Genomic DNA, 16,254 nt, shown 5'->3' with positions numbered 1-16,254 from the left:
CACCATATTTCTAGGAGAGACAGCACATGTCCTAACAGCCTACCCTGTCCTAAGAGGAGAGCACTCACCAAACAACAGTGGGTCCAGACCAAGAATATGTTCTAAGAAGGCAACGGCTCTGGAGCCTTGCTTATTCTTGGCTTTTATCCCCTTTTGATAGAAGTGTGTCACTACACACTGACCAAACCTAATTGGCTAGGATCATTCAATTCCATTGGTTGACATGACCTGAGGGTAGTACATATTAAAATAAGCTGTACTGTGATGACTTCAGGGCCTAATGAAGGAGACCCTAGAAGGATAAAGGCACATTCAGATAGGTGTGGTATAATCCCATCAGCTCACTGAGCTAGTCAAAAAAGTCTATTCTCCATTTCTATTGTAGGCCCTAAACAGGATTAGGAGTTCCTCCTAAAAATTGAACCCTCTGAAGGGGGGGGGAGAGGGAGGGAGAGAAACCCAATTAAATCTGGGGCCCCCCAAGAAATCCATTATTAATAATTATTTTTTCACATCTACCTCTTAGAAGAGAGGGATTCTATAAGGTAGAGGTAAGGAGGCAATGCATTCCAGCCATCGTGTGGAGACAAGAGATGAAATGTCAGGAATGAGGACAGAGAGAAAGTCAGTTTGGCTAGATTGAACAGATACAGGACACACAAATTCTATAGAATAAGGGCAGGAGTCATGGAGATAAATACTAAACTCATTTATGAAGGAAGGAGGATAACCTGGGGAAGAACAGATAATGGCCACTAGCACCTAGATTGAGTGACAAGGTGAACATCAAAGGAGGAGAGGTTGGTGAGTGATGGTAGTAGAGAGTCTATATAAATGGCACTGGGGAGCACAGAGTATTCCAATTCCCACGCCAATCCTTCCCGAGATCACTGAGTTGGGGCACATGAATGAAAGTACATTCAGTACTGGAAAGAATGGCATAAAGGAAGGATTTGGGTCTCACTGTCAGAAGGTAGAAGAAATAAGAACATGTTTAAAATGGGGGCAGCTAGGTGGCTCAGTGGATAAAGCACCAGCACTGGATTCAGGAGGACCTGAGTTCAAATCCTGCCTCAGACACTTGACATCTACTAGCTGTGTGACCCTGGCCAAGTCACTTAATCCTCACTGCCCCGCAAAAAAAAAAAAAAATAAGTAAAATGAAAACAAATTTCTTGTTATGGAGCAGGCATTTCAGAGAGCATGTTGGGAGGGGAGAGTAAATCTAGAGGGGAACATTGTGGGGTAGCAATAAAGGCAATAGAAGGGAACAGGCCGTTAAGGATAGGGTTTGTACATTATCATTCAGGGGCTCAGAATCATCGGAATGGGGAAGAGTATGAGGATGTGAAGATGCTAACCACTAAGGAATGAGTCTGGGCAATTATTGTGGTTGGAGAGCAGTTCAGTGTGAGACACAGATAGTTATAGACTGTTTTAGGCCTTCTCTTGGGATCCATCCTTGAGTGAGTCAAGTTTTCTAGTGAAGAGGGGTCAGAAGTGAGGACCCAAGCAAAGCTGGAGATATCTAGGGAGTACAGTGGAGGCCTAGCACTGTGTGAAGTAAGGTCAAAGTTGGCCCATCAGAGCCCAGAGAAGTTCCAAAGACAGGATCTACTTTTCTGGTGAATATCTACAAATCCAACATTCTTTTTACTGACAGGTTTTGGTGTTCAAGAATGGAACAGGATACTTCCAACAGCAGCCTGTGTGGTCTAGACTTTTTTGTAGCATTCAGTTCTGCATGTCATGTTTGAGGAAGGATATTAACCTTTTGCAGAATAACAAAATGATGGTGAAGAGACAGAACACCATGGGATATGTGATGACTGAAGGAACTACAGATGTTTAGCCCCATGAAAAGACTGGATTGAGTAGAGGACAAGAGAGCTGTTTGTGGATTTGAAAGGATTTTAGGCAGAGATGAGGAATTAGACTCAATCTGCTGGAAGGTAGTATGGGACAGTGGAAAGAATACTGGGTTTGGAAGCTAAAGGGTCCGAGTTCAAATGCTGGTTCTACAGTTTACTGGAATGTGATCTGGGGCAAATCATTTACCTTCTGGGTCTGTTTCCACTTCTGTAAAATGAAGAGATTGGGAGATACAGCCTGTAAAGCCTCTTCCCTCAATATGATTTTATAATCCTATGCTTGGCTCCAGAGGACAGAATTAGGAAAAATGGGTGGAAGATGCTGGTTTCCAAAAGCACTTGGCAGAACATTTCAAAAGGAAGAGAGTTGCTGTTACCTTAGGGCACTATCTGCCTATTCTCATACAAATATTTTAGGTTTCAGGTGTCTGTTGACTATCCCTGCATCCCATGATCAGGATGAGATCGCCCCTAACAGGCTTAAAATAAAATGCAACTCAAATGTTACCAGACCCATCCATAGAATATAGTATTTTATAACCATCACCTTAAAAGGACCATTTCTTTAAAAGGCATTTTTTCCATAAGAAACTATGGATATGGAACACTATATATCATGGCAGATTTGTTTAGTTATGCTGAATTTCTTTTTTTTCTTTTTATACTATTTTTTTAATGGATGGCTCTTTCTGTGAAGGAATAGGGAAGATATATTGGAAAGTGAAGGTGATGTGAAGGGATCAATTTTTTTGTTTGTTTGTTTTTAATTAATAAAGTATTTTATTTTTTCCGTTACATGTAAAGATAGTTCTCAACTTTTGTTTATACAAGCTTTACAATTTCAGATTTTTCTCAGAAGGGATCAATTTTTAAAAAATATATCTTTCTGGAGCCTGTTTTGGGATTCTCCTTTGTCCTTTGTCTGTTACTGGGTGGGGGTTATGGTGGGGAGCAAGGGGGAGAATCCTGCTGAATTTAAGGTAGCTTGGCTTAAGGTGATTCCCAGTGGAGAGCTCTTGGAACTAACTGACCAGGCCTACAAGAATTATATGGCAGGATTCTGAAAACTGTATTGTTTAACCACTCTTAGTGATCTTCAGAGAATTGTGGGGGTTGTGGTCCAATAAACTGAAACACAAGCAAATGGCTTGAGAGAGGGGGGGGGGGGAGAGAGAGAGAGAGAGAGAGAGAGAGAGAGAGAGAGAAAGAGAGAAGGGTGGAGCCTTCAAGCTATAGATCAGTGGACCTGAATTTGATTATTGGCAAAATTCAAGAACACATTATCATCAAAAGGACTGTTGATAAGCTTTTTAAAAGAACCAGCATGTTAAGGGCAGCTAGGTGGCACAGTGGATAAAGCACCAGCCCTAGATTCAGGAGGACCTGAGTTCAAATCCAGCCTCAAACACTTGACACTTACTAGCTGTGTGACCCTGGGCAAGTCACTTAACCCTCACTGCCCTGCAACAACAACAACAATAACAACAAAAAAAAAGAACCATTATGTCGCCAAAGATAGAACATGCCAGATAAAGTTCATTTCTGTTCTGGAGAAAGGGCTTTTAGATCCTTTAAGGATAGCCAGAGAGGTTGAACTAAATGATTTCTTCTGATTCTGTGATTCTCTAGAGGGCTTAGGTGCTCAGGAAGCATTCATGAACCATGAACCCAATAGAAAGGTTTTCACCTTGGTGCTGCAAATGTTTAAATAACTTTTATTTGTTTCGAGTTCAAAGAATCATAGATGTAGAACTAGAAGCAACTTTAGAGGCCATCTAGTGCAAGTTGTTCATTTTACAGATGACAAAACTGAGGACCAGGGAGGTTAAGTGACTTGCCCAAGATGATACAGGTAGTAAGAATTGGAGGCAAGACTCAAGTCCAGGTCCTTCAGCTCTGAAGCCAATGCTTTTGTTACTGAACCACAGTTTCTCCAAATTTTTATGGTGAAAATCTTGTGGTGAAGAATAACAACAACAACAAAAGATAGAAGGGTGAAAAATTTGGAATTGCACAGTCTTCTTTTTCTCTTCCTCCTCTTCCTTCTTCTTTTCAAATTGTGTTTCCCAGCCTTCCTCCTGAAGAATGTAAAAGTGGAAACTAGACTGTCAACCCAAGGATAAATTCACCTATTATTGAACTGTAATCCCTGCTAAGGTTAAAACTCAGAACAAAAAGGGATTGGATATAAGAAGGGAAATGAAGCATTCAAACATAAGAAAATATTTTGCTATTGTGTAGAATTGATACTACTAATGTAGTGGCTTCCTTTATTTTGAGATCTTTCCTGAAACACATGCAAACAGTACCAAAGATAAAACATGGCTTGGTTTATAACTTACTTGTATTCAACTTTATGACACTATTATGGTGCTTTGTATATATGTAATTAAAGAGCAGAAAGATGGTAAAGAATTCATTTAAGGGGCAGCTAGGTGGCGCAGTGGATAAAGCATAGGCCCTGGATTCAGGAGTACATATCCGACCTCAGACACTTAACACTTACTGTACTGGCTGTGTGACCCTGGGCAAGTCACCTGACCCCATTGCCCCGCCCCCCCCCCAAATTCATTTAAAGGGAAGTACCCATTAATAATACCAAGAATGTTGATGTTGCCCCTGGATAATTCAGTATAAAAGGACTTTGGGCAAAATAGGGAGATATCTTTCTGGGAAAACATTTACTATGAGAAGATGCTAAGTATGAGAAAAATCCTCTGCATCACCCTGAGTGAGTTGACTCAGTGTCAACTTTTCTCAGTGCTTACAGTGAAATTTCAAACATGAGACTAAGCAAGCTCAAACCTCACCCAAGTAGCAGGAAACGCCTACACCTCTCAGGAGAAAAAATGCAGCCTGACAACATATTTTGACATGTCCTAGGCATACGTAGTCCAGACAACCAATTGTAGAAGGGTGATCTTATGGTTACTGAGGGGCAGCTCATTATCATGAATATGTTACTACATTCTCTCTCCTTTTTCCTCTACCACACATACACACAGGCAGGCACTCCATGTTTCTGTCTCTAAAGTACTAGATACAAAGAAATAGGTGTGAACAAGGCAGGTCTCCTCACAAACAGCTCCAGATTAGAAGATGGGAAGAACTTCCAGGGGGATAAGGAATGATTCTAATTTCTGGAATTTGCTCATTATTATTCATAACATATTTGTATATCACTTTGTTAAGCACTTAAACTATTTCACTTAATTCTCACAATAACCCTGGAAAGAAAACAGGGATGGAATTGTTTTTATTTTATAGACAAGGAGACCCAGGGGAGTGAAGTGATTTTCCCAAAGTCATACAGCTAGTAAGTGGCAGACCTGAAGACTAACCCAGAGTTTCTGATGAAAGGACCTACCTGAGGAGATGCCTCTCCCAATCGTATCAGAAATTTATGAGCAGTTCAGTTCTCTGGGCTGGGCCACATTATATGTAGCTAAAATAGGAGGTGATGTGGAAGAGGAGGAGATATGCTAAATCTTTACAGTTTATTTTCCCTTAAAGCCTTTTTTTAGGGGGGGAGGGTGAGGCAATTGGGGTCAAGTGACTTGCCCAGGGTCACACAGCTAATAAGTGTTAAGTGTCTGAGGCCGGATTTGAACTCAGGTCCTTCTGACTCCAGGGCCGGTGCTCTATCCACTGTGCCACCCAGCTGCCCCCCTTAAAGCCTTTTTCTACCAATCTATGCTTTATCTACCCATAGCTTTTAGTTTCAAGGAGATTACACAGATAAAATTAGTGAATTTAGCATTCTGTACTATTTATCAGGCATTAATCATTAGTAAGTTAATATTTACAATAGGATTTCAATAATGGTTTGTGTGATATAGGATAAAACCGCCCAAGAGACAGTATCTAATCAAAAAATCCTCTCCCTTAGTTAAATTATGAAGAAACTTTTGGTCAGTAAAGTACAAATAAGTCATCTTATGTTGCCTTTTTATTCACCAACAATTTGGAATGGCCCAGGTTTTCAGACATCGTGATGGTGAGAAACATAGATTAGTATGTATAGTATATAGTATAGTATAGTGATATGTATAGTAGAAAAGTATTGAAAGGTTGTCATCTTATTAAAATTGCCCAGCAGTAAAAAGGGTTGCCACATGGAAATCATGAGCTCCCTGTCATTGGAGATGTTCAATGAATCCCTGTATTAATAGAAGGATTTCTAATTTGGAGTGTAGATGGAAAGGGATTGATTATACTAGCTGGCTTTCTATGTCCAAGACTTTATAGTTCTCATTAGGATGAAAAATCGATAGAAAGGAATGGGTGAGGAACCTCATATCAGAATGGACACTGGGCATCAAGAAAAGATTAGGCCAGAAATGGGAAATTTGAGGGTGGGGGTGTCAATCCTTCTAACAAGCAGAATAAATGATTTTGTCCTAGCTTTCGAGAGAACACATTCCTGGCCACAGAATCTGAGAGTGAGAATTAGAAAAGACCTCAGGAATCACTTACTTCAACTGTCTTATCATACAGATGAGGAAATAAGGTATTAGGGACATTAAGTGGTCTAAAATCACACAGGTAGTAAGTATCCAAGGTAATAAAGGTCCTCTGACTCTCTCTAAATCAGTGCTTTTTCTCATTATACCACACTGCTTCTTTCTTGGTTTCTAGATACCTATAAGGCCAAAGGCCATAAGTTCTACTGTACTTTGTTCACCAGGCAAAATAAATTTCTTAAGCCAATATTTTGTTTTAGCAAGGATCACAAGACCTCTCCTCCAACCCAAAATTGCTCATGGATATGAGTAATAAAGATGGTCTCACCTCTAAACCTAGTTTTCTTTTTTTTTTTCTTTTTTAAACCTGGTTTTCAAAAGGAATGCTGATAGGGTATTGCCAGACTAGTTATTCAAATCATGAAAACCATTACTGTGTATATTTTATTTATTTATTTTTTGTAGGGCAATGGGGGTTAAGTGACTTGCCCAGGGTCACACAGCTACTAAGTGCCAAGTGTCTGAGGCCGGATTTGAACTCAGGTACTCCTGAATCCAGGTCCAATGCTTTATCCACTGCGCCATCTAGCTGCCCCCGCAAATACATTTTCAACTGGATATTGTACCACAGACATCTTGAGCATAAAGACCTAAAGTGAGAAGTAAAATGAAGGGTCAAGTTGTAGAAGAAATCGTACTTCAGGTAACAGTTCTTAAAGGTTTTCTTTCTTTTATTTTCATTAACATTTTTATTAAAAGTTTTGAGTTTCAAATTCTATCCCTCCCCCTTCCCTGAGGCAGTAAACAATCAGATATAGGTTATACATGTACAATTATGTTATACATTTCTATATTAGTCATTTTGTATAAGAAGACTTGAATAAAAGAAAAAAATTAAAGAATGAAAAATAGCATACTTCAGTCTGTGTTCAATGAATATCAGTTCTTTCTTTCTTTCTTTCTTTTTTTTTTTTTATGAGATATTTTATTTTTCCGTTACATGTAATAATATCAGTTCTTTCAATGGAGGCAGATAGTATGCTTCATTATTAGTCCCTTGGGACTTTTTTTATTTTAAAGAAATCATTCAATATATTTAGTAAGTGAAAAAGAAATGGCTCAAGGGAAATTTCCAGTGGTGAGTATTAATTGAAATATGTGTGGGATGAAACTTGGTTTCATTTCTATCTAAATGCATACTAAGCCTAACTTGACTAATGCCATGGTTAAATATCAGATGGTTCTGGAACCAACTCACCTGAAGGCATACTACTACTCATACCTTATATTATCATGCATCTCATATAAATAATTCATTAGTATAAACAATGTCATAGCATTCATCCCTTTACACACATAAGGGAAGTTCAGGAAGAGAGCAAAGTGATTTCTTCATCGTGAAATCAGGAAGGGAAAAATAAATGGGGTTCGTGGCCTCCTGCTACCATGGGTCTCAGTCTTCCTTTGGAGGAGGTGGAAACTACTTAACTAAATTTTTTTCCTTCAGTTGTAGTTAGGAGATTGCCAATCATATTTGTATTTGAGCAAAGACACAGTAGTAATGGTAAATGCTATAGAGAAGATTAGAAATGTGAAGGGGTAGGACACAACCCCAAAAATTGTCCCTTTGGGAGTCAGATTTAGGCAAGACTTTTTTTCTGTCTTGATAGAACTCTCTACAGCAACTGACACTGCTGAACACCTCTATTTCTTGATATTTTCTCCTCCTTTGGCTTCTATGAAACAACATGGTTCTTTCATTTGTAAGGGGCTAAAATTCTAGCTATACTGTCTAAAATGTCTAATGAGTGGTCGCCAATAAATTATAAGCTTTAGCAAGAGTTAGACTTCTAAGCATTTATTAAGGAGAATAAGAATTTGGTAAAGAGAGAGAGAAAGGGGCCGGCTAGGTGGTGCAGTGGATCAAGCACCGGCCCTAGATTCAGGAGTACCTGAGTTCAAATCTAGCCTCAGACACTTGACACTTACTAGCTGTGTGACCCTGGGCAAGTCACTTAACCCCCATTGCCCTGCAAAAAGAGAGAGAGAGAGAGAGAGAGAGAGAGAGAGAGAGAGAGAGAGAGAGAGAGAAAGGCCTAGATTCATCTATCTATTAAAGGGAGAGAGCATTTCTTGCTCTACTCTCAACCAGAGTCCTCAAGAAAGAGAGCAAGAGCACCAGCCTCTCCCCCTCTTCCTCCCACAAGCAAACGTCACTTCCTGACGCCAAAGAGCCAGATGTCTTGCCTTCAGACGCCTTCTCCTCATGGTGGAGCTTTGCTACAGTAAGTCTCCAGCAGGTGGCGTCATTCCAATCATTACCATCTCCCCTTTGTTTCTTCAAGAAACATGGGGTATTTCCTTGATGAAACAGTCAAAAATAACAGAATACCCTATGCTAACAAACAATATGTTAATACCAATATAGAAAAAGGAGAAAGAGGAAATTTTGTCCAGAGGGGCAGTCCCTCATGAACCGGCGCTTTGACACTGGCCTGCAAAGGGAGGGCCTCTAGAGAGAATACATATTACAAATGGCATACATAACAACAGAAGGGAATAAAAATCAAAAAAACAAAACTGTTCATTTAAAGTCTTTTAAAGTCTTTTCTCAGATGTCCTATGGGTGTAGTTGTGGAATGGAAGTCTTTCCAGGGGTGGATGTGTGAATGCTGGTAATCAGCCAGGAAACTTTCCTGCAAAATTGAGCTTAACACAACTTTAAAATAGCTTTGTCAATAATCAAATCAAACAATGAGAGTTCTCAAAAATGTGTCTAAGGGAATTCAGAATCTTAGTTGTTACACATGAAACAAAAATTGAAACATTCTCTAAAACTTAATATTACTATAGTCTCCCCTTGTGGAGGGTAAACTGAGAAGACAATTGCTGCGATATTAATTTTTAAAAATAATTTTTATCCTTGTTTCATCACTTTTTGCATCATCTGCCTAATTATCCTCATGCCATTATGAGAAATTAAAGAATCTAATATAATTGGTAACAGATGTTAAGGCCAAATCAAACACTGTATTTATCATGACACATGAGATAATTATGGGGGTTACCATAAAAGAACAGAGAAATGATGGGATATGAGCATTCCCACACTTGAGCAATATATACTGCCCATGCAGTATGCCAGGCTTAAAATAGGTGGATGGGATATATGTCCATGCCACCAAATATATTGGAGGAAACTGAGTCAGACTTAATCAGATGCATGGGATTGAGATGTCCATGGCATCAGGCATATAGGAAGGGGCATAGAAGACAGGTGTAGAATGAGATGGGTGGGATGAAAATTTCCAGCCATCTGTACAATATTGTGGGGAAAAAATTAAACCAAGAGAAACCAACCTCAACATTTGTCAAAAGCCATTCCCTTAGCCGTACCTTGACTTCATGCATGTCTCCCCTCATGTGACAGTTCAATGTCTGCTCTTGCATGTATTCCTCTCATGATCAGATGGCATCTTGGCCAACTGGCATCTAATAACTCAGAATGAAGGCAATTAATGTCTTAAATGATAAGTTCCCATAATCCAAGTCTCATATGGATTTAAAAATTGAGGATAGTAATGATCACAGAAAATGTGAATGTACCTTGACTCAGAATATAATATATAATTATGCAACAATTTCAAATAATACCCTTTTTTACTAAGTATACAATTACTTTTGTGAAAAATCAGAACATATTTAAATACAAGTTAAAACACAACACAATCTTAAAGAAAACTTTTTTTTGAAAAAAGAAAACTTTTACAAATGTTCCCCTCCCTTTTTTAATATACTTGTCAAAAATAATACTTCTAGAATCAATTTACACTTGCTATGATAACCAATTTTCCAGGGAAATGCTTTATAGAGTTTGATCAAATAATCAGTTGAGAGAAAAAAATAACAAACAACTCAGAATATGGGAGCACAATGCTCCCAGAATTAACATTGTACTATGGGGGGCAGCTAGGTGGCACAGTGGATAAAGCACCAGCCCTGGATTCAGGAGGACCCGAGTTCAAATCTGGCCTCAGACACTTGACACTTACTAGCTGTGTGACCCTGGGCAAGTCACTTAACCCCCATTGCCCTGCAAAAAAACCCAAAAAACAAAACAAAACATTGTACTATGAAATCAAAACCATCTTGCATTGTTTCAAAATTAGATAGATGAATGAATAGAAGAAAATACACATGGAAGAATAAAAGACAATGAAATTCAAACTAGGGAAATCTAAATGAATATGAACTTAATATTAAACTTGATCATATGATTATAAAAAGTTTTTTACAAATATTCTCCCTTTTTTTAAAACTAAGTATAAAACATAATCTTAAAAGCATGAAAATCTCTATGAAAATAGGGGGCAGCTAGGTGGCGCAGTGGATAAAGCACCGGCCCTGGATTCAGGAGTACCTGAGTTCAAATCCGGCCTTGGACACTTGACACTTACTAGCTGTGTGACCCTGGGCAAGTCACTTAACCCCCATTGCCCTGAAAAACAAAAACAAAACAAAACAAAAACAAACAACAAAATCTCTATGAAAATAAACCCATACTGTTAATTTCAAAATGCAGATGTAATAGCATAGAAATCCTATATAACCTCTGAACTGACATTATTTCTATGAGTGAATTTAGAACACTTTTGATTCTGGTATCTAAAATCCCCAATACTCATATTAATACCTTGCTGTTTACTTCTATATTTCTGCAAAATATGTCTTCTTGAAATATGATGATGACTGTCATTTTTATTCAGCTTAAGTTTGTCTTCTTTAACCCCTCTATATTGTCTGTCAGTCCTTTCATAATACAAATGCTTTATAAGGTTACTAATTAAAGACAAAAGTAGGTTAACAAAATTATGAACAAAACGAGCATATCTGGAGTTTAAAGGGTTTTCTAAGGTTGTTTTGGGAGACCCACCGGAGGTCAAGTCAGAATCACAGCCAGGCTTGGGAAGGGCTGAGCCTGACTGCTCTGGTAACTGAGTAGAAGCTGAAAATGCAGGTAGAGAAAGCTGCACAAGTGCAAGATCAGGTCCTGATTCCCTAGCAGGAGGATCAGGGGGCTTGGCTATGGGAGGAGGAGGTGGTGCCAGAGGAGGGGGAGGAGGGGAGATCACAAGAGGAGGAGAGGGACCAGGGCAATTTGAATCAGACTTGGTTTTAAACTCAGGACTGGTTTCTCCTTCCCCCACTGCTAGGGGATTAAAGGCTTCTAGAGGCTGGGTTGTTGCCTCCAGGCATGCAAAATTAGAAAACCTCTTAGCATTAGAATTTGAAAAAAATGTAGGAGTCAGAGGTTTTTCTGAAAAAGCATGGTTGAGAGAGGGGGAGATATTTATATTCCCTTGTGTGAGTACCTTGCTCACTCTTCTAACAAAAATAAAAAGAAAAATAGAAAATCCACAAAAACAAAGCACTAACATGATCTTATCCCCCATTTGTCTGGTTAAACAGACTAAAATCAGAAATAGGCTTCTTAGGGAGTTGAAAAAGCCCATTTGAAAATGTAAAGGGAAAACAGTGGGTACTTTAGAGTTTAAAGGGACAGGGTAGGGGAAATTTCTTACCCAACCAGAAGATCAGAAGATTGTAGTTTCAGCTTTCCTCTTTGTGGTCAGGCATCTGTAAGGGGCTAAAATTCTAGCTATACTGTCTAAAATATCTAATGAGTGGTCGCCAATAAATTATAAGCTTTAGTAAGAATTAGACTTTAAAGCATTTATTAAGGAGAATAAGAATTTGGTAAAGAGAGAGAGAAAGGCCTAGATTCATCCGTCTATTAAAGGGAGAGAGCATTTCTCACTCCACTCTCAGCCACAGTCCTCCCAAAAGAGAGCGAGAGTGCCAGCCTCGCCCCCTCTTCCTCCCACAAGCAAACATCACTTCCTGACGCCAAAGAGCCGGATGTCTTGCCCTCAGACGCCTTCTCCTCATGGCGGAGCTTTGCTACAGTAAGTCTCCAGCAGGTGGCATCATTCCAATCGTTACACATTCAAGAAACATTAAGTCCCTTCTGTGGAGAAAGCACTGACCTGGGTGTTAAAACTGATAGGATTTTATCAGTGGAAATGACTTTAAAGAAGAGGCAATAACCCCTGCTTTACCATTGTACCCCAAGAACCATGGGGTGTTCCCAGCTGATTTGCAGCTAAAACCTTCCATGTGTTGTATCCTCAGTTAGAATGTGAGTTCCTTAAGAATATGAACTATCTTTTCTATTTGTATCTCCAGTGCTTTGCACATAGTAAGCACTTAGTAAAATGCTTCATTCATTCAAGTCCTGATAATTTTTACTTAAGAAATCTCTTTTGGATCCTCTTTTCTCCCCATCCATCCTCATTACTACCACACTAGTTTGGACCTTCACAATTTTTTTTCTTGACTATTTTCTTGACTCATAATACTTTGTCCCCTAATCTCATCCTGTTCCATGGCTTTACTCATACCACTGGCCATAAAAAGAAATGTACTTTCCCCTCCAATCTACAAAATTATTTAGAAGAGATGGTTTCTGAGGTCCCTCCCTACCAGCTCTAGATCAGTGATTATATGAACAGGCCATGTCTGTCTATTGAAGTAATTCCCTTCCTTCAAGACCCATTGTTTCTATCAGGTACTATTTAGTTGTTCATGCTTGAAAGCATGGAGTTAACTTCAACTCTTTTCTCTCATATTTCATACCTATTGGTCAGGTTTTATCAGTTTTATCACAATCTCTTACATACTTCCCTATTTCCACTTCTCATAGAGGTCTTCATCACTACTGGACTGGACTATTAGAAGTTTATAACAAGTCTTCCTACTTCCACTGGCCCCACACTCCAATCTGGCCTTCATATAGCTACCAAGATAATCTCTCATGGTCACGTCACTCCTCACTCAAAACTCTTCAGTGGTTTTATACTGCCTGCCAAATAAAATTTAAACTCCTTTATCTGGCATTGAAGGCCTTCTTCAGTTTTTTACCCCTCCTAACTTTCCAGGTTTACCTCATAGTATTTCCCTCCACGTCCTATATACTAAAACCAAACTTATAACACACACATATATAAATGTGATATTATATATATATATATATATATATATATATATATACTTATAAAACTTCTAATACTCAGATCCTCAAATATACCTTGTGCTTTCCCACCACTTTGCCTTTACTTAAATTCTTTGCTGTGTCTTTAATTCCCTCTTATCCCTCTTTTTGCCAGTGGAATTCGGACCCATCCTTTATAGCCCAACTCAAATACTTTGTTCAGGAATCCCTCCCTGCTCACTCTGGTCAATAATAGTATTCAGATGTACAAAGTATGGACAATAGTGTGAACTAGGGATCCCAACACAAGAAGGCAACTTTGACCTCATAGCTATTGGTAAGACTTGATGAAATAGAAACTAGGGCTGAAATAAGACTATGGAAAGGTTCATGCTATTCAAATTAAGATGTATATGCATGAGGAAATACCTGAGAGAATGTGATGGAAAAATATAAAAATCATCAGAAGAAACAAAAGTAATATTGTCATGGTGCTATACCACAGATCACTTGGAGAGGAGGAATTAGATGAGGATTTTGGGAAATGGATCACAGATATATAGTAGACCAGGGTTTCTTAAACTTTTTCCACTTGCAACCCCTTTTCACCCAAGAAATTTTTACATGCCCCTAGGTATACAGGTGTATAAAATAGGTATACATAACCTTTTGTTTGTTTGGTTTTGGTGAGGGAATTGGGGTTAAGTGACTTGTCCAGGGTCACACAGCCAGTAAGTGTTAAAGTGTTAAGTGTCTGAGGACGGATTTGAACTCAGGTCCTCCTGAATCCAGGGCCGGTACTTTATCCACTATGCCACCTAGCTGCCCCCATGACCTTTTACTGTAGCCAAATTTTTCACGACCTCCCCACCCCCCCCCTGCTTTTTTACATGATCCCATATGGGTTTAATTAGCTCTCTCTTTGCCAAAAGCAAAACAGGTGATAAATTCTCGTTCTTTAATGATAATTTTGTAAGTTCCCTTCACTGGAGGTCCTTGAGCTGATGACTACATGTTGCCATGTTTTACCAGATCTAACTTGATTTTTCATTTGGTAGGATTAGATGATCTCTGAGGTCTCTTCCACTTCTTAAGATTTTGTGATTCTAACTTTTCAAGAATTATTCATTTCCTTAACTTCTTTCTTGCTTATTTTTCCATTAGATTTATCCAGTTTGGGGGCAGCTAGGTGGCGCAGTAGATGAAGTACTGGCCCTGGAATCAGGAGGACCTGAGTTCAAATCCAGCCTGAGACACTTGACACTTACTAGCTGGGCAAATCACTTAACCCTCACTGCCCTGCCAAAAAAAAAAAAGATTTATCCACCCACCCTGTAAGCCAACATTTCATCATTATATTAGGCCAGAGCCTTAGGTACACGTAGTTGTAACCACCTACTAAATAAAGGCCAGGGTGGGAAAAAAAAAATTTATCCAGTTCTGAGAGGGGAAGGTTAAGGTCCCCCACTAGGATAGTTTTATTATGTATTTCCTCCTGTAACTCATTCAACTTCTTCAAAAATTTAGATGCTATAACATTTAGTGCATATATATTAAGTATTGATATGACTTCATTGTCTATGGTACCTTCCAGTAAGATATAGTTTCCTTCTTTATTTCTTTTAACTAGATCTATTTTTGCTTTTGCTTTGTCTGAAATCATGATTGCTACCCCTGCTTTCTTTGCTTCAGCTGAAGCATAAAAGATTCTGTGCCAGCCCCTTACATGCACCCTGTGATTTTGTGATTCTCTTAATGGAAACTTCATTAAATTCTATAGGGTTATACATCTCAAAATCATAAACAGATATTTTAAAGCTATGAAATTATTTTATTCACAGAATCATGGAATTTGAGAGTTAGAAGGGACCTCAGGAGTTATCTAGTCCAACCCATCCATGGAATCCCAACTATATAACACATCCAACGACTGGCTGTCCAACATCTGCTGAACAAACTCCAAGGAAGGAGAAATCCACCACCTCTGGAAGCAAAGCTACCTAATTCCATCTAATTTTTTTTTTAAATGGGGAATCTTTTATTAACTGATGCAGAGCGACCTAAGCAGAAGCAAAAAATATAATTTATAACATAACATTAATACAGGACATCTCAGAAGTCTTAGTGAAGTAATTCCATCTAATTTAATGGTGTGTTTGGAAAATTGAATATTGATAAGAGGGCATTATGATAGCTATATACTTTTTCTCTGAATACATATTTGTATTTATACTTGTTTAGAAGTACTCCCCCATTTATATTTAGTGTTCCATATTATAGCCTACTTCTTGGTACACAGTGGTCTAGTAAGAAAGAGAGGTCCAGAATATGAGAAACTAATCCATGCCCAATAAATTAAATTTTTTTTCATTTTTATAGTAACCCCCTTTTAACTTTTTTTTGGGGGGCAGGGCAATGGGGGTTGTGACTTGCCCAGGGTCACACAGCCAGCAAGTGTCAAGTGTCTGAGGCCGTATTTGAACTCAGGTCCTCCTGAATCCAGGGCCAGTACTCTATCCACTGCGCCACCTAGCTGCCCCTTAACTTATTTTTTGAACCATTTACTTATCATTCCCACTTTTGAGAAATCATTTTAGGGAGCAGCTAGGTGGCACAGTAGATAAAGTACTGGCCCTGGATTCAGGAGGACCTGAGTTCAGTGCAACAAACATTTATTTTATTTTTTCCAGTTACATGTAAGGGTAGTTTTCAATATTAATTTTCATAAGATTTAGAGTTCCAAATTTTTCTCCCTCCCTCCCTTTCCTCCCCCCTCCACAAGACATCAACCAATCTGATATAGGTTATATATGTACAATCCACAAGTGCTCTTTTTTTCAGTTCTTTCTATGGGGGTAGATAGTATGCT

Source organism: Dromiciops gliroides, chromosome 2 (genome assembly GCF_019393635.1).
Source record: "Dromiciops gliroides isolate mDroGli1 chromosome 2, mDroGli1.pri, whole genome shotgun sequence".
Classification (NCBI taxonomy): Eukaryota; Metazoa; Chordata; class Mammalia; order Microbiotheria; family Microbiotheriidae; genus Dromiciops; species Dromiciops gliroides.
Note: the sequence above shows the minus strand (reverse complement) of the source record.